This window comes from Saccopteryx bilineata, chromosome 5, assembly GCF_036850765.1.
Source record: "Saccopteryx bilineata isolate mSacBil1 chromosome 5, mSacBil1_pri_phased_curated, whole genome shotgun sequence".
NCBI classification, from domain to species: domain Eukaryota; kingdom Metazoa; phylum Chordata; class Mammalia; order Chiroptera; family Emballonuridae; genus Saccopteryx; species Saccopteryx bilineata.
The window spans coordinates 93,664,565-93,678,077 of record NC_089494.1 but is presented as its reverse complement, the minus strand read 5'-3'; the positions used below and the strand labels follow the sequence as shown (position 1 = coordinate 93,678,077).

Here is a 13,513-nt window from a genome sequence, read left to right as displayed (position 1 = left end):
AATATTATGCACCCAAGAAAAAAGTTGGGGTATATTTAGTATCAAAAAATTCAGTAACAGATTTTTATTTATTTTTATTTTTTATATTTATTTATTTATTTATTTGATCTAGAGAATGACAGTTTTGCATCTTATTTCAAACACTACAATCAAAGGAGGAGGTATAAGGATTACATAAAATCCACTGGTGATATATAGGGAGGGGGAGGAAGCAAAATGGGGATGGAGTGAGGAGGGACATATTTAGGACTGAATAAAAAGTAAAAGGAATAGACATTTCCTTCTTTTACATTGAAGGGTATAGGATAGTTAACAATTAACAAGTTGATGGCAATAACAATGAGGGGTTTTGTGATCTCTTCCCTGAGGGTTCTGGAAAAATAAAATTATCCTGATATTCCAAAGATATATTATTTTAAATATAACAGATTTTTGAATTCAAGAAAGACAAATATCAAACAAATAATAAACATATGTGCTCATTGGACTCTGAGGATCAGGTATGTGAAATATTTTAGGAAGAAAGAATAGTGATTTTTAATAATAAATATAAATAGCTTGGGATGAATTATAGAATAGAGGGAAGGAGGAAAAAAGGCCACTGGAAATTTTTGGTTCAGGGTCAGCATATTCAAATTTGAGAAAAATATCTGAATTCATGGCCTAATTTGAAAAAAGTTTTTCTTTTTTAATATTTCTGGGGAGTGATGCCAGAGAAATGGTGCCGTGAGGAGCACTTCTGATACCTCTCCCCAAAATTTCAACAAGTTCTACAACTAGAGACACAGAAAAACGATCCCAGGAGCATCTGTAAGTCCCACACACTGAAGATATAATTGGGAGAAAACGTGACTAAATATATAATCAACCTGAAGTAAATAAGACAAAGAATGGAACACTCTGCCTTCCTCACTGACCTGAGCAAGGGCTGCTTTCACTTGGAACTGAGAGTGAGGGCTGGGGGTTTGGAAAGAGCTGGGCTGGGGCACAGACGTTCAAGCCAAGGAAAAAGTATGCCTGCAGCAGCTCAGCCCACACGGAGCTAACGCCTGCACCAGACACCAGCAAAGGCGGGCGAGTGGTGGCCTTCATTACTGCCGATATCCTGCTTGGCGAGTGCAGAGAGTGTGCAAGTGGTTCCTTCTAGCACCCCGGGAGTGGGCACCCGCTTTCCGGACAGAGGGGCAGGGTCAGAGACTTCTGCGTGGGCTGCGACCAGAGTCTCCGTGTAATCCTTGCTCTGAACAACAGTGCATGGGGAGTGTGCAAAAATGAACTTCCCTATGCCTCTGGACCTCTCCGGGTGGGCGAGGCACCTTCACCAAGGCTAACAAAACAAAGCACATTCCTGGGGAAGAAAAAATAGGGAAGCGCTGGGGGTGGGGTGCACAGGCAGCTTGCAGACAGTCTCTAGAGCAGATCTGCGGATCCAATCGCTTAAATTAGTGTAAGCCACAGTCTGCTCACTGCCCCACTGGCCTATGCTGGCAGCAGCTCTGGCCTACAAGGTCTTTTTTCTCAGATCAGCGATCCAAGACAAGAGACATGATATTTATTAGTGCCTCTTGCTCTGCACGTAGTGGCAGGTGCAACTTCCTGCCAGCCGATAAGGGTGAAAAACACATTCCTATGGAACAAACCTCAGAGAACACTGCAGAAGTTGGACAGGCTTAGGCTGTAGGCTTTTTAACAAGGGAGAAGCCTGCAGAGAGCAGTCCCATGGAATGCTAAGGCAAATATAACTGGATATACCTGGGGAACCTTAGAAAGGAGCCTGAACAGAAGTCAACATGCCCCCCTACCTGCTTAAGCTGGTGGCTCTGATTGGCAGAGCTTTCATTCTCAGGGCTGTGCGCTAAAAAGAGGGACTTGGTAGCTTTTAAGACCTCCTGTTCTGCAGGCAACAACTAGGGCATCTTCTTGCCAGCCAACACAGGTTACAAAGTGCAAAAAGCCTGGGGAGAGTGGTCCCACAGAGTGCTGAGACATACTATACACACCTGGAGGCTCATAGAAAGACACCTTGAGAGAAATTGGCTTCCAGCCCTGCCTGATTATGCTGGCAGCTTTGACTGACAGAGCCTTACCCAGAGCCCTGTACTGATTGGGGATAGAGTGGGGATTTGCCAGATCTTTGAGCCTCTTACTCTCCAGTAAGTGGCAGGGGCAAATTCACAGCTGGATCACCAGGCTGCTAATTCAGGAAAGAGAGATTAGGAGAGAGGCTCTGGGAAAACAAACTCTCCCATTGTTGGAGCCTGCAAATGCTAACAAGCCCCAACTGCCAACGAGACTAAAGCCTAGTGTATGACATCACCAGAGCGACACATCAACTGCAAATCCCTACCTAAGCATGACACAGAGGTAGAGCCTGGAGTACAGTGCCACTGACCAGGAAGAGGGAGAAGAAAAAAAAAAAAAAAAGGAAGAAGATAACCTCTCAAAATCAAGAATAATTCAGTCTTTATAACTTTTTCCACATTTTTTGGTTTCTTCCATTTTCTTATCTTTATTTTTTCTTCAACCTTCATTCTTTTATCATCTGCTCATCTTATTCTTTCCTCTTCATCTTGAACTACATTATCCATAGGTGTTACATTTTGCATTTTTTTCTTTTCTGTTTTCTTTCTCTCTATGAGGGTTACACTCCAAAACCCTTAACTCTCTCCTTTTTTTTCTTTTCTTCTTTTTTTCTCTTTCTGTTTTCTCCCTCTCTCTTAGTTTCTTTTTTATTTTTCACTTTTCCTCTCATTCAATCTTCACTCACAAATAAATTATTTTATTTTGGATTCAAATTTTTTCTTCATGGCATTTTGTGTGCTTTTTACTTCGCTTTTTAACTCATTAGCATTCCCCCCAACCCCGGCTCTCCATTCTATCTAGTTTTGTTCCACATAATATAATACGATTTTTTTCTTTTTCTTGTTTTCTTCTTATCTCTTTCACTATATCTCACATTCGACCATCATTTACAAGCAAATTATTTTATTCTTGATTCAAATTTTTTCCTTTTTTGCATTTTGTGGGTCCCTATCTTGTTTTTTGCCCCTCTGTCACCTCTCCCAAACTCAGGCCTTCTGTTATAGGTAGTTTTTGTTTCATTTAGCACAATATAATTCTCAGTTTTTCACAGTATTTTATAAAATAAATAATAATTTTTAAATTATTTTTTAGTCTTTTTTTACTTTTATTCTTTGTTAATTCTCATTAGTGTTATTAACAAAACCACTCTCAGATGCCATTAAGGAAAGGGAAATGGAATATCATGGATACAAAAGGCAAAGATGTAGCAGAGATAGATGAGAAAAAATCTATAGAAAAATTTTAATAGATTGAAACCTTGGAGTTAAATGATAGAGAATTTAAAATAGAAATCCTACAAATACTCAGAGATATACAAGAAAACACAGAAAGGCAATTTAGGGAGCTCAAAAAACAACTCAATGAACACAAAGAATATATTACCAAAGAAACTGAAACATAAAAACAAATCAAACATAGATGAAAAATTCAATTCATGAACTGAAAAATGAGGTAACAAGCTTAGCTAATAGAACAGGCCAGATAGAATAGAGGATTAGTGACATAGAAGACAGGCAACTTGAGGCACAACAGGGAGAAAAAGAGAGAGATTTATGAATTAAAAAAAAATGAGAAAGCCCTACAGAAATTGTCTGTCTTTATCAAAAAGATTAACAAAAGAATAATAGGTATATCAGAAGGAGAAGAGAGAGAAAATTGAATGGAGAACATATTCAAAGAAATAATAGAGGAGAACATCCCAAGCCTGGGGAAAGAACTAAAGCCTCAAATTCAAGAAGTGAACAGAACATCGAGTTATCTTAACCCAAAAAAACCTACTCCAAGGCACATCATATTGAAATTGGCACAAAACAACAAAGAAAAAATTCTCAAGGCAGCCAGGGAAAAGAAGAATACATCATATAAAGGAAGGCCTATTAGATTATCATCAGATTTCTCAGCAGAAACTCTATAAGCTAGAAGAGAGTGGACCCCAATATTTAAAGTTCTGAAAAAGAGGAACCTCCAGCCAAGAATACTATACCCATCAAAGCTATCCTTCAAATACAAAGGAGAAATAAAAACATTCACAGATACAGAAAAGATGAGGAAATTTATCATCAGAAAATCCCCACTTCAGGAAATACTAAAGGGGGTTTTCCAAACAGATACAAAGAACAAAACAAAACAAAACCACAAGTTAAAGCTCCACCAAGAACACAATAAAACCAAATTTAAACTGTGACAACAAAAGCAAAAAAGGGAAGAGGATGAAGATTAACAGTAGCAAAGGACAATGGAGTGCAGAAGTACTCATAAGATACTGTACTACAATGAACATGGTAGGTACCCTTTTTATTACTTAATGGTAACCACCCCTGAAAAAACCACCACAGAAGCACATGACTTAAAAAAGAAAGTAACAGAGGAAAGAAGTATGGATTACAACCAAACAAAAACAAATAATAGAAAAACAAAAGAGAAGAATCAAACAAGATACAAAACTAACAGAAAGCAATATATAAAGTGCCAATAGAAAACCCTCAAGTGTCAATAATTACATTATGTAAATGGATTGAACTCACCAATAAAAAGACACAGAGTAGCAGAATGGATTAAAAAAGAAAATCCAACTGTATGCTGCCTACAAGAAACACATCTAAACAACAAGGATAAAAACAAATTCAAAGTGAAAGTCTGGAAAACAATACTCCAAGCAAATAATATCCAAAAAAAAAGCAGGTGTAGCAATACTTATATCTAACATGCTGATTACAAGACAGCAAAAGTAATCAGAGACAAAAATGGTCATTTCATAATGATTAAGGGGACACTGAATCAAGAAGACATAACACTTCTTAATATATATGCACCAAACCAAGGAGCACCATAATATATAAGACAGCTACTGACTGACCTAAAAACAAAAACTGATGAAAATACAATCATACTTGAAGACCTCAATATACCGCTGATGGTTCTATATCATTCATCCAAACAGAAAATCAATAAAGAAATATTGGCCTTAAACGAAACAGTAGAGCAATTGGTTATGAGAGACATCTACAGGACATTTCATCCCAAAGTGACAGAGTACACATTTTTCTCTAGTGTACATGGAACAATTTCAAGAATTGACCATATGTTGGGCCACAAAAATAACATCAGCAAATTCAGAAAAATTGAAATTGTACCAAGCATATTTTCTGATTAAAAAGCCTTGAAACTAGAATTCAACTGCAAATAGAGGTAAAAAAAACCCCACAAAAATGTGGAAACTAAACAACATACTTTTAAAAAATGAGTAGGTCAAAGAAGAAATAAGTGCATAGATCAAAAGATACATACAGGCAAATGAAAATAACAATACAACATAACAGAATCTCTTGGGTGCAGCAAAAGCAGTAATAAGTGGGAAGTTCATATCACTATAGGCCTATATGAACAAACAAGAGAGAGCCCAAGTAAATCACTTAACTTCACATTTTTTTTTAACTTCAATCTTAAGCTAAAAAGAAGAACAAAGACAACCCAATACCAGCCAAAGAAAGGAAATAATAAAAATCAGAGCAGAAATAAATGAAATAGAGAACAGAAAAACTATAAAAAAATTAATAAAACAAGGAGCTGGTTCTTTGAAAAGATCAACAAAATTGACAAACCCTGGGCAAGACTCACTAAGGAAAAAAAGTGAAAGGACTCATATAAACAAAATCCAAAATGAAAGAGGAGAAATTAGCACAGATATCACAGATATATGAAGAATTATTGTAGAATACTATGAAAAACTATATGCCACCAAATTCAACAATCTAGAAGAAATAGATAAATTCCTAGAACAATATAATCTTCCTAGACTTTAGTCATGAAGAAGCAGAAAGCCTAGACAGACCTATAAGCAAGGAGGAAATAGAACAAACTATTAAAAACCACACCAAAAATAAAAGTCCAGGCCCAGACAGCTATACTAGTGAATTCTATCAAACATTCAAAGAAGACTTGGTTCCTATTCTACTCAGAGTCTTCCAAAAAGCTGAAGAAGAGGCAATACTTTCAAACACATTTTATGAGGCCAACATAACCCTCTTACCAAAACCTGGCAAGGATGGCACAAAAAAAGAAAACTATAGACCAATATCTTTAATGAATGCAGATGCTAAAATACTAAACAAAATACTAGCAAATTAAATACAACAACATATTAAAAAAATAATACATCATGATCATTATCCCAGAATATCAAGCATAGTTCAACATATGTTAAACAGTTAATGTAATACACCATATCAACAAAACAAAGAACAAAAAGCATATGATCTTATCAATAGTTGCAGAAAAGGCATTTGAAAAAATACAACACAATTTTATGTTCAAAATACTCAACAAAATGGGTATAGAAGGAAAATATCTCAACATGATAAAGTCCATTTATGATAAACCATCAGCTAACACCATATTAAATGGCATAAACTGAGGACTTTCCCTCTTAAATCAGGAACAAGACAGGGTTGTCCATTCTCTCCACTCTTATTCAACATGGTGCTAGAAGTTCTAGCCAGAGCAATCAGACAAGATAAAGAAATAAAAGGCATTCATATTGGAAAAGAAGAAGTAAAGGTTTCACTTTTTGCAGATGATTTGCTCCAATACATCGAAAACCCCAAAGACTCCACAAAAAGATTACTAGAAACAATAAACCAATACAGTAAGGTTGCAGGACACTAAGTTAATATACAAAAGTCCATAGCCTTTCTATATGCCAAAAATAAAACATTAGAAAATGAACTCAAGCGCCGGGCATGGTGGCGCGCACCTGTAGTCTCAGCTACTCGGGAGAATGAGGCAGGAGGATCGCTTGAGCCCAGGAGTTCTGGGCTGTAGTGCGCTATGCCGATCAGGTGTCCTCACTAAGTTCGGCATCAATATGGTGACCTCCTGGGAGCGGGGGACCACCAGGTTGCCTAAGGAGGGGTGAACCGGCCCAAGTCAGAAAATGAACTCAAAAAATATAATTCCTTTTACGGTTGCAACAACAAAAAAAATACCTAGGAATAAACATAACAAAGAATGTAAAGGACCTATATAATGAAAACTACAAAGCATTGTTAAGAGAAATCGAAAAAAGATACAATGAAATGGAAAAATATTCCTTGTTCTTGGATAGGAAGAATAAATATAATCAAAATGACCATATTACTCAAAGCAATATACAAATTTAATGCAATTCCCATTTAATTCCAATGACATTTTTTAAAGAAATGGAACAAAAAAACCAACAGATTTATATGGAACTCTAAAAAAAACCCCTGAATAGCCAAAGCAATCCTAAGAAAAACGAACAAAGCTGGGAGCATTACAATACCTGACTTCAAAATATATTATAGAACAACGACAATCAAAACAGCATGGTATTGGCAGAAAAATAGACACTCAGACCAATGGAATAGAATAGAAAGTCCAAAATTAAAACCACATATATATGGTCAAATAATTTTCAATAAAGGGGCCAACAACATACAATGGAGAAAAGAAAGCCTCTTCAACAAATGGTGCTGGGAAAACTGGAAAGCCACATGCAAAAGAATGAAACTCGACTACAGTTTGTCCTCTTGTATTAAAATTAATTCAAAATGGATCAAAGACCTAAACATAAGACCTGAAACAATAAAGTACATAGAAGAAAACATAGGTACTAAACTCATGAACCTTGGTTTTAAAGAGCATTTTATGAATTTGACTCCAAAGGCAAGGGAAGGGAAGGCAAAGATAAATGAATGGGACTACATCAAACTAAGAATTTTTTGCACAGCAAGAGAAACTGGCAACAAAATAAACAGACAGCCAACTAAATAGGAGATGACATTTTCAAAAAACAGCTCAGAAAAGGGCCTAATATCCAAAATATACAAAGAACTTATAAAACTAAACAACAAACAAACAAACAATCCAATAAAAAATGGGAAGAGGACATGAACAGACATTTCTCACAGGAAGAAATACAAACAGCCAACAGATATATGAAAAGATGCTTATATTCATTAACTATTAGATAAATGCAAATCAAAACTACAATGAGATACTACCTCACACCTGTTAGATTAGCTATTATCAACAAGACAGGTAATAGCAAGTGTTGGAGAGGCAGTGGAGAAAAAGGAACCCTTATCCACTGTTGGTGGGAATGTAAAGTAATACAATCATTATGGAAGAAAGTGTGGTTGTTCCTCAAAAAACTAAAAATAGAACTACCATATTACCCAGAAATCCCTCTGCTGGGTATATACCCCCAAAACTCAGAAACATTGATTCGTAAAGACACATGCAGCCCCTGTTCATTGCAGCATTGTTCACAGTGGCCAAGACATGGAAACAACCAAAAAGCTCTTCAATAGAAGACTGGATAAAGAAGATGTGGTACATATATACAGTGGAATACTACTCAGCCATAGAAATGATGACATCGGATCATTTACAACAAAATGGTGGGATCTTGATAACATTATACGGAGTGAAATAAGTTAATCAGAAAAAAAAACTAAGAACTGCATTATTTCATACATAGGTGGTACGTAAAAACAAGACTAAGAGACATGAACAAGAGTGTGGTAGTTACAGTGGGGGTGGGGGGGAGGAAGGGAGGAGAGGGAAGGAGAGGGGAGAGGGAAGAGCACAAGGAAAACCAGATAGAAGGTGATGGAGGACAATTTGACTTTGGGTGATGGGTATGAAACATAATTGAATGACAAGATAACCTGGAGATGTTTTCTTTGAACATATGTACCCTGATTTATTAATGTCACCCCATTAAAATTAATAAAAATAAAATAAAAATAAAAAATATTTCTGGACTCTATTTTCCAATTTTATTGAAAGATAATTGACATATATCTATGTAAAAGTTTAATTTGTAATGGTTTGATTTACATGTATTGTAAAATAATTACCAAAACAGGTTCAGCTAATTTCCATTTTCTGATATATATAATAAAAGAACGAAAAAAGAAAAAAGGAGGAAAAGGTTTTCCTTTGTAAGGAGAACTCTTAGGATTTACTCTTTAACAACTTTCTTATGCATCACAGCGGGTTTAGCTATAGTCATTATATTCTACACTATATTCCTAGTATTTCTTTATGTTATAAGTGGAAGCTTGTGCTTTTTGACCACCTTTCTCCAATTTCTTGTCCTCATACCACCCACCTCTGGTGTAATCACAAGCCTAATCTTTTTTTATACCAGTTTTTTTGTGTGTATTTTTGTTTGTTTGTTTTAGATTTTACATATACGTGAGATCATACAGTATTTGTCTTTCTCTGATTTATTTCACTAGCATTTATCTACCGATCCAATGAACACGTAGGTTGCTTCCATTTCTCAGCTATTTTAAATGGCGCTATAAATATTGGATACAGATATCCTTTCGAGTCAGTGTTTTTGTTTCCTTTGGATTTACTGTATTCTCAGAAATGGAATTCCTTGATCATGTGGTGGTTCTATTTTTAATTTTTTGAGGATTCTTCATCCATACCATTTTTTAAAATGGCTATATCAATTTTCCTTATATATTAAATGAAAAAGACAATTTTAATATGTATTGGAATTTTAATTGCTCGAAGTGGTAAAGGTTAACTATTGCAAGTAATCAAATAAATGCAAGTATAAGAATTTACTACTACTATTAGTATTATTTTTTAAGTAGAGGAGGGAGAGATAAAGAGATAGACTTTCACATCACCTTGACCAGGATCCACCTGGTCACTCCTATCTGGAGCCAATACTTGAATCAACTGAGCTATCCTCAGTGCCTGAGGCAGACGCTCAGACTAACAGAGCCACTGGCTAAGGTAGGGGGAGTGAGAGAGAAAGGGGGGAAGGAGGGGAAGAGAAGCAGATGTTTACTTCTATGTGTGCCCTGGCCAGGGATACATCCACATACCTGGCTAATGCTCTATTCACTGAGCCAACCAGCCAGGGCAAAATTTACTATTACTAATAACTAAACATAATTGTTCTATTCCTTAGGATTAAAACACTTTAAAAAAACCTATAGTAAATAAATTAAAATTTTAAAAATAATATATATATGATATTAATACAAGATTTATATTGGAATAAAGGTAAGATAAATAAATAAATATATAAAATGTATATTATTTGTATTAAGCTTTTCCAAAGAAACAAAAACAATAGAAGGTGTATACATATGGGAATTCATTATAATAAATTGACTCGTGATTATGGAGGCTGAGAAATAACATGATCTGTCATCCGTTAGGTGGAGACTCAGGAAAGCTGGTGATATAATTCAGCTTGAGTTCAAAGGCTTGAGAACCTGGGGAACAGATGATATAAATCCTAGACCAAGGGCAAGAGAAGATGGGATGAGATGTCCTTGTCCAATGAGATAAGAAGAAAAAGGAGGAATTCCTCCTTACTTCACCTATTATTCTATTCAGGCCTACAGCAGTTTAAATCAACCATATTAGAAAGGGCAATCTACTTTATTGAGTTCACCACTTCAAATGACAACCTTATCCAGAAACATCCTGACAGACACAATGTTTAATCTGGGCATCCATAGCCCACTCAAACTGACACATTAAATTAGCCACTGGATTTAAGAATCCCACATAAAACCCAGGATTTCTGTTTGCTAAATCTGGCCACCCTAACTGGACATATGAAGAAACTATGCTTGAAACCTTCTCAATACCTTTAAAATTATGTTGATAACTCTGAATTTTATATTTTAAAAAGTTTTTAAAGTGAGAGATGTTTTATTCTCCCACCAAATGATTTGAATAAAGTTATTGACAATGAAAGCAGAGTGAAGAAATTCAGCTGACAGGTATGTGGAACAGATGGTAAGGTTTATGCATAATATAATCAAATGATATTTTTATGGCTCTTTCAATTAGTGTAGATGAGAAAGTCAACATTCGGAATCATATGTAATTAATAACTGTTTAATTACATAGAACTAAACTCAGAGTGTAATCTGGTACCAAATTGAGATAATACTTAAAAAAACTCATAGCTTCTTTAATTATTTAATATATTTTATTATCATACAAAAAAATTGATTTATATTGGTATATACTTTTATAAGTTTTAATAAGTGAATAGATTTATGTAACCACCAACACAATCTGGAGACAGCAGTTCTACCAGCCCCCTCAACTCCCTCATTATTTCTTTCATAGTCACACTCTGTCCTTCCCTGCCCCTACTCCATGGTAACTATTCTCTCTGTAACATTATAGTTTGATCTTTTCATAAGTGGAATTATATACAGTTGACTTTTTTTATTATTCATCAGCAGATTTTTATTTGTTGGATGATACCTAGGGTTGGCTCAGAGGAGAGTACTGACAAGTAGCAAGCACTCCTCCACAGAGAAGAGGTGTTCCTTGTTGTGGGGTGGGGTATATCCATCTAAGGGTCAGGGTCTCCTGCTTAACTTTTAGCACCCAGGAGGCTCTTTCCCTTGGCATTTAGCATCACCAGTGCTGGCAGGAGAGTCTGCAATGAGCTAGCCAACTTGGCTAACAGTTTTTCTGGTTCTGGCAGAGCTCTGAATCTTTCCTGAAGTATTCTTCAGTATGCTCTTTCACTGACAATTTGACCCCTTCTGGAAGATTGCTTTGGATTATTCCCAAGAAAATCTCTTTACGTGTATCACTCAAGTTACTGATCTGAAACATGGCCTCATCAGGGGTAAGAACTGAGTCCAGGGACATTTTGCTGCCCTGGTCCTGCAACCACAGCACTTTCGTGGTTTTGGTAGGAATCATATAATTTTCCTCAACTTTAATGGAGAGATGGTTACAGAGATAGTGAACATATTGAACATAACTTTCTGCCAGGGTCATGTTGTATGCCCCATATTCGTAATCTGTCCCCAAGTTAATTGGTATCACTACTACTTTTCCCTTCTTCTTGGGTTCTTGTGATTTAATTAGATGTTTGGCCCAAAGTCATGTGTGGGGTTAATCCTATAGTGATTACAGGTACTCAGCAAAATCACACCAGCAAAACAGATGGGATTTTCTCCTGAAGTTTTGAACCTTAAGAGGGGAGAGGCTTGATTAAAGATGATATTGTTTCTCAAACACAGCACATCTCCCAGAGTTTCATTTATCCTTTGCTGCTTAAGCCTGGCACTGTGCAAGCTGAAGATCTACCCAAGCAGCCACAATCCCTGGGCTGCTGGAAACAGTACAGTTGACTCTTGAGCAGCTCTGGGGTTATGACTGCAAATCCCCATGCAGTAAAAAATCTGAGTATGATTTTTGACTCAGATTATTGACATGAGATTAGTGTTCTTTTTAAAGAAAATATTTACTACTATAAATTTTCCTCTAAACTCTGCTTTACCAGCATCATAAAATTTTTCTTTGTTTTATTTTCATATTTTTTTAGTTTAAAATAGTTTTAATTTTCTTTAGATTTCTCTTGACACCATGAATTATTTAAAACTTTCTTAATGACCCAAGATAAAGTCTATTTTTATATATTTGTAAAAATAGTTACATATTTTTCAGTTGGTGGAGAGAATATTTTATGAATATTAATTAGGACCAGTTGGTGAATTCCATTTTTATATATCTTTTGCTGAGTTTCTATTTTATTATTTCTATCTATTTCTGAAACTGAGATTGTTTAAGATATCTCATATGATATGAGTTTAAATGTGTCCCTCCAAAATGATATGTTAAAGTCCTAACTCCTGGTGCCACAGAATGTGATGTTATTCAGAAATAGGACCATTGCAGATGTAATTATTAGGGTGAGGTAATACTGGATGGGATGGGCCCCTAACCCAATGTGACTGGTATGTTTATGAAAAAGGAAATTTGATCAGAGACACACAAAGGGAGAATCCCATATTAAGAGACTGATGCCAAGGAATTCCAATGTCTGCCAGCAAATGGCCAGAAGTTAGGGGAGAAACATCCAACAGGTTTTCTTTCATAGCCAATGGGAAGAACCAACCTGCCAATATCAGACTTCTAGACTCTAGAAGTGTTAGACAGTAAATTTCTATTGTTTCAGTCATACATTTTATGTTACTTTGCTATGGTAGCCCTAGAAAAATATTATATAAATACTAATATTTCTAACTATAATTGTAGATTTTTATATATCTTCTCTCAGTTGTTTCAAAAGTCTGTAATTATGTATAAGCACATTTAGAATTGTTATATCTTCTTACTGAGTTAAAAGGGTTGCATGTAGGTATTGAATTGCTTCTCTCAGCCAGTGGTCAATCTGTGGCCTGGGTATGGTCTGTTAGCTGACTTCTCACATATTTTGTTATGCTGACTAGAATCAGATCCATTTGTGCACAGTTTAGAAGTGAGCTCAGAAGATTATAAACAACTTTATAAATTTGCTTTCCTGAGCTCCTCCCTCATCCTCTCCCCAGTACTTTGTAGGCCTCTGGTGTTCCCCTCTTTGGTTTTCTGATCAATAATCTGGGAATTTGGTTGC

The 13,513-nt window shown here is 35.8% G+C and overlaps 1 pseudogene; it reads right to left on the bottom strand.

The window, feature by feature from the left end:
• Nucleotides 1-1,042: 1,042 nt before the first annotated feature.
• Nucleotides 1,043-13,513, bottom strand: part of LOC136306512 (large ribosomal subunit protein mL48 pseudogene) — a 29,162-nt pseudogene continuing 16,691 nt past the window's right edge.